Source organism: Rutidosis leptorrhynchoides, chromosome 7 (genome assembly GCF_046630445.1).
Source record: "Rutidosis leptorrhynchoides isolate AG116_Rl617_1_P2 chromosome 7, CSIRO_AGI_Rlap_v1, whole genome shotgun sequence".
Lineage (NCBI taxonomy): Eukaryota > Viridiplantae > Streptophyta > Magnoliopsida > Asterales > Asteraceae > Rutidosis > Rutidosis leptorrhynchoides.
This window is the reverse complement of record NC_092339.1, coordinates 101,344,138-101,353,216: the sequence shown is the minus strand read 5'-3', so window position 1 is coordinate 101,353,216 and position 9,079 is coordinate 101,344,138.

The window sequence follows — 9,079 nt, the reverse complement described above, 5'->3', positions numbered from 1 at the left end:
TAATATTATTGTAAACCATTATGTAATGGTCGTGTGAGAATGCTATATTTTAGATTATCATTATTTGATAATCGTCGTAATATTTTATAGGTTATGGTTTGTTTTAAAAATCGAATGCAGTCTTTGAAAAACATCTAGAGGTCAAAACCTCGCAACGAAATCAATTAATATGGAACGTTTATAATCGATATGAACATGATATTTCACCGTTTGCTATTGAATATGCACATGCACTGATGCTTATTGTTGGTAACTTTACTGTGCTATTTACTGCCTTAAACAAAGTTGTTAATTTTTTGCCTACTAATATCTGAATATATCGATTTCCTTTTAGGATCAAATAGTATTTGTTTAGGCGAGTAAGATTCGATTATTTAGTGCTTAAGAAAACCACTTCTTGCTACTTTTAGCATCAATTCTAGGTACACTCTTTTTATATCTGTTATTTTTTTTCCTACAATAGTTGGTTTGGCTTATGGAATTAGTTAAGGTTCATGTGTTAAGAGGGATTTAAATCGGTGGGCTTTTATGTTATCGAAGTTGCGTAATTTATCCATACTATTTGTGGCTTTTGTTCATCTTATATGGTTATTAGTAGGATGGTTAATTTCTTTGGAAAGTTTTCTATTTTTTATAAATGTTTTATTTTATTTACGTTATGAGTATTAAAAAGTTAGCTCTTTAGTGATTAATTGAATAAAAACGTAGTATTTAGGCATGAGAGTGTTATTTAAGTTGGTACTTATGATTGTATATTTGCAACCCCACAAAACTATCTATAACGATGCGCTTTGTGAGACATATATGCGGGTATAACGGATTATTTGTAAGGTATGATTGTATCGATATTTATCAGTTTTGTCGACTAGAGAAACGTATACACGGGTTAGCTGATTGCTTTTACATGAATTTTTATAGTTATGTTGATTAATGTTTGTACTAAATAAGAATGAACGATTTAGTGGATGACATCTATGGACCTTGGTCATACCATGATGTTCAACATATCCTCCATGATTGACCAAGAAAACTATAAGGTATTGTTAAACAAATTTTTATATGCACAGTCAATGTTTTGACCCTTATCAAACCTAATATAAGTGAAATACAATTTGATGCACCAACATTTGGTGTACCATGTACATGTACTTATTAAATTTTGTTGGATTCACAACCCAGTTGAGTGCTTATGTGCACACTTTATTGGTGGCTCACGTTATAAAATCAATGCTCATTACCTCAGGTATATGCTAAAATCAGTTTTGTTGTTGACCTTTTGCAGGAGGGTATTCGATGAAGGTTATCACTGCGATCTACAGACGTATTATATGGTCAGACGTATTGTATGGTTGAACATTCTGATGTACCCTATGTGAGTACTATTGATGTTGCTTAATTTTCAGTTTTGTAGCCCTTTTTCTTATGGATCGAACATATATTTACTACATTTATTTATGTGTACACAACAATATTTTGCAAGAAGATTTCAATTTTCAAGTTAACAGTGTTATGTGGTGAGAAAGGGAGTACATCTACATGTGTACACAATGGGATCGGGAGGGCTTTGATGATGGATATAATATTGTTCCGGTAAATTGTTTGGATAAACGGGAGGGCTTTGATTGAAATGCTGTTGTGCAATGCACGGGCTCTTAAAGTGTTTCGTTATTAAACTGCTATCAACAAGAAACAATGTTGCACAAATAGTAAGGATTACGAAAACTATTTTTTTAAATTCGCCGTGCAACGCACGGGCTCTTAAAGGCTAGTTAAATAAAATATACAATATACAATCACTATGTAGAAAACCGTTATTCACTTTAATTACGTTTTTTAGAGTTGTCGCTACAGAATGTCTTATACTATAATTATTGCAACATGGGTTATGTAAGACCACCAACTTAAATGCTTCTCGTTGTGATGTTCTTCTAATTGCTAAACATGAAGATTATACGTAGCACCTACAAACTCATCGAAATCCCCAAGCATGTTTTGATCTGTGTCACAACACACATTAGGATCATGAGCATTGGTGCGCAGAAATCTAGCCCGTTGATAGCAAGAGAATTACGTATTGTAATAGAAAACAAGCCCGTAATATCAAATATGGTTTTGTAGTCTTAGATGTGTTTGGATGTGCTTTTTGAAAGTGATTATGTTTATGTGTTTGGAAGTTAATCAAGTCTCCTTCAATAGAGCATAGCTAGGGACTGATTGATGACTAAGCCTTCGATAATATTCGACAATATTTCATTCCTCGTCTCTGAACTTTACATCAAATTTGACTCTTCGTCCTTTTTCTTTTTTTTGTGCATCCCTCGTCCCTAATGTATCACAATTCTACATCCCTCGTCCTTTTTCTTGACTACACGTCCTTTATCTTTCTGTCAATTCTACATCCCCGTCCCTAAAAAGGACGAGGGATGTAGAATTGTGATACATTAGGGACGAGGGATGCACAAAAAAAAGAAAAAGGACGAGGAGGCAAATTTGATGTAAAGTTCAGAAACGAGGAATGAAATTTTATCATAATATTCACATGAACATTGAAAAATAACACTGTACAAAACAATGTGTAGAACATGGTTCATGGATAAAAATTATATTAGTTTTTATTGTCTAAAATTAAAATAGTTTAATAATTTTACACAAGTACTAAATCAAATAAAATATTTTTATTGAAAATTGTAAACATTTTGCACATTCGTAAATATTTTTGTTATAAACTTTTAAGGCCACATGCAATGGTTCTATTCTTTCACACTACTTTTACCCGTCACATCAGCGTCACATCAGCACAAACCCTTTCACATTCCTTTCACATTCCTTTCACTAAACACTCACAATCATAAACTCCACCACCCCTCTTTACCCATATTTAACTATCATTTAAAAATCTAAATATACATATTAAAAACATTTATAAACTAAAAAAACGAAAAATACGAATTACATTAAAAATAATAAAAAAGCCGATTTCATAAATTAATAAAAATACACTTACATTAAAATTAAACTACGGAAAAAAAACGAGTACAAAAAAAAAAAAAAAAACACGATTACATAAAAAAAAGACTAGTACATAAACTAAATACCGATTAATCAGTATAATAACCATCCGCACTACCATCGGTTTCGTGAGGAAGATCGTCCAAATTGGTATACAACACGACATTTGTGGATTTGATTATTGCGGTTCCGAGTAGCCACACCCATTTATCGTTATCCTGAAGCCACTCGAAGACCTTGTTCTAGGGATTCCAGTATGCAAACTGCGAATCTCATCGCAGTGCGCGTTTCGCCTTAAATAATCAAACATTTCGTCAACTCGAAGCCCACTGACCGGCACATCTACATAATCGACCCGCCCACCGTCGTAGCGGTCCATGTCATCGGAAAACAAACCGCCGCCGTGAATCTCGAACGTAACAATGTTTAGGGTAGCCATTTTTGTGTATAAAAATTTGAGAGTGAAATGGGTTGGAAAAATAAAAATTGAGAGTGAAATGGGTTTGAAAGTGTAAACATTTGAGAGTGTAATGGTGTATATATATATGAAATGGGTAGGAAAAAAAAATAAAAAAAATTTTGATCCAGTAGCTTTTGGGAAAAAGAAAAGAAAAAAAAAAATAGGATGTGGGCCCCACAAAGAGCCGTTAGAAGGGTGAGGGGGTGGCTGGCGGTTGATGTGGCGGTTCGGTGGTGGTGGGGGTGAGCCAGGTGGCGGTTGGTGCAGTGGCTTTCACGCACCATTGCGTGTGGCCTAAACATTTTTGCCTTTAATAAACTTTTATTTTACTCCGTATGAAATTAGAATCGAATAAAAAACATATTCGTTGCAAGCCCGTGTCTTAGCCCAATATGTTGGGCCCATTTAGGCAACCCTTAAAACTTGTAGACCTTCATGGCTTCATATTATGTGTAACGTTCAGCCATTTTTTCAGCTTTCAGTTATGATATCCTAGACTTTCCAACTTCTCCTTTATTCATCACTGATATCGCTCTATTTATACATGTTTTATCTCGCGATATCTCCATCACTTTGTTCGGTTTTCGATGATTATGGAGCCTATTTGGTGTGATTATAAGCTAAATGGCAATTTGGGGGGCTAAGGACTTGATTTGGTGTATATTTGACCAAATCTTGATCAAAAATGACAAAGGAAATGGCAAGTGCAGAATTCAGTATCAAAAGCACCGCTCCTCAACTAAGAGCGTCGCTCCTGTGGAGCAAAAGCGCCGCACATATTTCAAAAGCGACGTTCTTATGCACGTTTTAGTTCCATTTTCCACCAGTGGCCAGAAGCGTCGTTCCTATCGCCAAAAGCGCTGCTCCAATCTAGCCAAAAGCGCCGCTCCTAAGACAAAAGTGCCGCCCCTGAAGAAGCCAAAAGCGGCGCTCCTAAGTCAAAAGCGCCGCTCCTGCTCCAAAAGTGGCGCTCCTTTCGCTGATTCAGCCTAGATTTCAGCACTATAAAAGGAACGAGATTAGGTCATTTTGATATGTTTCTTTGGAGAGCAGCTATTCTAAGTCCGAATTTCACCTACAAAACCCTAATTTCATCATCCATTGGTGTTTGAAGGTGGATTCAAGGAAGCTAGCTCAAGATCCATCATAGATTTAGCTCTAGATCTTCATCTCTTTTATTTTGGGTTGTAATCTCCACTTTTCTTCATTTATTTTGAATCTATTACTTGTAATAACTCTAAGATGATGTTTGTTTATGTTTCTATGCTTATTATTAGTGTAATCTTAGCCATGATTGGCTAAATCTCTTGTGTTTACTTATCTATGAATCTCTAATGCAAGTGTTTGCCCCAAAATTAATTGAATGATGTTGTTTAAATGAATTACATGAACAAGTGTTATTGTGTTAGCTAAAGATCCATTGCTATGCATTTGTTTTAGGATTTACTTTGATTACATATGTTGAGTAGCTCTTTTAGTGATTTGAGAAGTGAATCAATGTGTGCTTCAACACCTTGCGTGATCTAGACAACTAGCTTAAGAATTTCAAGTGATTGTGTTCTTGATCTAGGTTGGTTTTCAATTGGCCTTTAGTCAACATATTAGTGCCGATTATCTTAAGTGATTTCGATAGTTTGAGGGTTTTAAGTGATTTCAACCCAAGCATAATCTCAATAACCAATCATGCTTAACTTGATCTTAGAATGCAATGCTTATGTGAATTCACGAAGTGTTATTTGATTAAGGTTTGGTAATAATGCTAAACATTTAATAGTTCAACAACTAGTGCGATAGCAATTTGGGTAAAACGGGGCAATCCAACCATAGAGAGGATTAGATAAGTGAACACTACTTAGTTAATTTGATTTAAGTTTTTAATACTTCGTTACTTGTTACTTGCTACTAGTTTATTTGTTAAGTTTAAGTTTGTTTAATTGTGCAAGTTTTAATTGTTAATCAAAATTGATCAAAACCCCCCAATCAAACAAACTCAAGGACAATTAATAGTTTCAAATATTCGACTTAAACCGCTCTCTTGGGACGAACTTGATAAGAATACTTACATTGAAGTGCTATAATAACTGAGTTCTAAGTGCTCGTTAGTTGTGTGTGCTTATTTGTAGTGTTTGAATCATATATAAATTTAGAGGGTAAAAGATGTATATCACGCAACCACATCATCAATACTTTCTTGGTGCCGCTGCCGGGGAGCGCTTAGCTTAGTTAGATATTTGTGTTAAACTTTTGATTGTTCGATCCTTTCGTAGGGGTTTACCCTTACGGAAGTTACTTTTCGTGTTTTATATATTATATTTGTTCGGAAAATCGCTTGTGTTTGTGTTGTGATTGAAGGATAGGTACCTTTGGTGTATGAAAACAAGGTCCCACAAGGATCAAGAGTTCACGCATCCATTCTCCGATCCGAAAAATACGTGCACCGGGTTTATAAGCGTAGATTAACAAGGGTATTAAGGAAAAATTTCGAAGCTTTGCCGTTTTATTTGAAAGAGATGAATCCAAACGGTCAACTGATTCGCAATGAAGAGGGTGATCCAATCATCCAAGGTAATCCGGTTAATCAAGAGTTATTGAATGATCCAAACGACACGCCAATGTGGAATGCTAGATTGGTGGCACCAACGATGATAGCACCGGCTATTACAAAACCACCAATTGGAGCGGATAATTGGAAGATTGAGGGTAACTTTTTCACGATGATCAAAGATACGTTCTTTCATGGGTTAATAGAAGAAAACCCGTTCGAACACATCCAACATTTTAACGATCTTTGTGATATCTACAAAAACAAGGATGTCACCGATGACGCTTTTAAGTTAAGGGCATTCCCCTTTACACTTCAAGGAGAAGCAAAAGTTTGGTTAAGGAGCTTGCCATCCGATTCCATAAGGGCTTTCCAAGATTTAACCAATGAGTTTATCAATCACTTTTTCCCACCGTTAAAAGTAGAACGACTTCGAATGGAGATTAATGGTAGCACCCAACGGGGTGATGAGTCTTTGTATGATGCGTGGGTGCGATTCAAGAAGATGCTAAGAGCTTGCCCACCGCACACTTTGACGAAGAAGGAGTACATCAATACATTTTACCGGGGTACTAATGCTCTGACTAAGCAATATCTTGATTCTTCATCCGGTGGGGTATTCTTGTATATATCACCAAATGCGGCCGAAATTTTATTGGAAGACATCTCAGTTAACACATACAAATGGGCACCTTCACCACGAGATTTGACAAGAAAAAGTGTAGCACAAATCGAGAGTGATAATGGGCAAGTGACGCTTGCAAGCTTGAACAATCAATTTCAAATGTACGAGAAAGAGTTGAAAAAGCTTCAGCAATCGATAGTCGCAATGCAAGTAGGTTGTCAACGATGCGAGGGTCCACATCTCACGAAGAATTGTCCTCAAATTACTCAATGCAACCATGTCGATCTAGATGACATTCCCATGAATTCGGATGCTCATGTAAATTACATCAGTAATTAAAACTATCAACGGGGAGGAACGTCAAACCAAAACTACTACAATCCTAATCAAAAGAAAGTCTCATTCAACAATCAAACCAATACACTGCCTGGATTTGCAAACCGAAACCAAAGTTACAACAACAACTATAACCAAAACCGAAACAATAACTTCCAATACCAAAACCAACAACCTTACAACAACCAACCTTATAACAATCAATCCAATTCGAATTATCAAAAGAACCAAGGCTATGGTCAACCACAAAATAACCAAGGTTACAATCAACAACCTCAAAAAAACACTCAACAATCTCAACCCTCGAAAAGTTTAGAAGAAATCATGCAAAATTATATCAAGAAGGTAGAATCAACCGAAGCTTTCCTAACAAAAGAAAATGAACTTTTGAAGCAACAAATACGAAACCAACAAGCCTCATTCCAAAACCTTGAGAGCACCGTTGGGAGACTTTCAAATCAAGTTGCCAAAAGAGCACAAGGAACTTTCCTTTCAAACACTCAAGTTAACCCAAACAACAATTACAATAATAACCGAAACAACCAACATCCCCAACAACACCAACAAAATCAAAACCACAACAATACGAGAGTTATTCCTATCAAGAGCAACACTACCAATCCAAACCACAATCAAGTGAGTTCATCAAATCCCAACAATACTTATGCTCAAGTGAACTCGATGGAGTCAACCGACGAGGATCAACCCGAATATCCTCAAGTTTTCACGTTAGACGTTGAAGAGAAAAAGTTTGATTTCGATGAAGTGTTGGAAATCGATACGATAGATTATGGGGTATTCAAGTTTTCAGAGGATTCGGACGAAGCAAAGTTCATTACCTATCAAGTTAAAAGTGTAATGTCTATGGAGGCTACCGAGTCAACATGCAAGGAATTAAAGGGTGATTTTGAGCGAATTAAATTGGGAAAGGTTGAGAAAGAGCAAAAGGTCAAAACTTTATTGAATGCAAAGGAGCAAAAGAACGAGGTCGAGGTTCTTACTACATCAACCAAGGAGAAAAATGAGACACCGGTCTCACATCCTCAGCCATTACCTCCTACACATCTAAAGGATGTGGATTGTAAGTCAACTATAACCGATAACAAAAACATTTATGTTCAACTCCCCTTGGCGGAGGTGCTTTAGAATATGCCCAAGTGCCCAACTATAGTAAATTTTTGAAGACACTTATGGCCTAAAAGGGAGATGTTGAGCAAGCATCCACCGCTTTCTTGAAAAAGGAGTGTGATGAGATTTTAAAGAAATGTAACCTACCACCAAAAATGGGTGATCCCGGACCTTTCCTTATCCCATGTAATGTAAACAGGTCAGAGATGTTCACATCTGTAGCCGACTCGGGGGGCAAGTATTAACTTCATGCCCTATTCCGTTTATAAAAGGTTAGGCTTAGGTGACCTTTCACCCACTACAATAGGAGTTAAGTAAATTGACCAATCTATTAGCTCTAGTGTGAGGATTGCTGAAGACTTAATTGTTAAGGTAGGGGACATGAAATTTCCCATTGACTTTGTCATTGTCGATATTAAGGAAGACCCGGTTGAACCATTTGTTTTGGGAAGGCCATTCTTGGAAATCGCGGGTTCTTTATTTGAGTTTAGAACCGGGAAATTGACTCTTAGGGATAAAGGGAAATGCATGAGCATACGAACCAAACGTGTTAAAGCACCATCAACACCATTGACCACACCACAAAGTTGTTGCTAGTGTGCAATGCATCACAAGCACAAAACAAGTTGGCTCACTAACTAAATGTGGCGGGTGATTAACCAAAGGGACTCCAAGTAAGCCCAAGAATCAAAACGACGTTATTGATAAGTCCATGAGAAAATTGTTTGGGCGGGTGCATCGGGCTTCATCCAAAAAGGATGAACATTTGAGAAAACGCCTAGTTTCAAACTTGTCAAAATGTGAAAAAGTTAAACTCGAAGAATTAATCAATGAAGCTAAAGTAACAAATGATTGGTTGATGTTAATGTTAAGTGATGGTGGTCATGAGAATGTTTCTCTTAGCTTAAAGGGAGGGGAATTTTACCACCCCGGTATTAGTTGAAATCTCAAAGGGATGGGAGTCGGGTGATAGACTCGT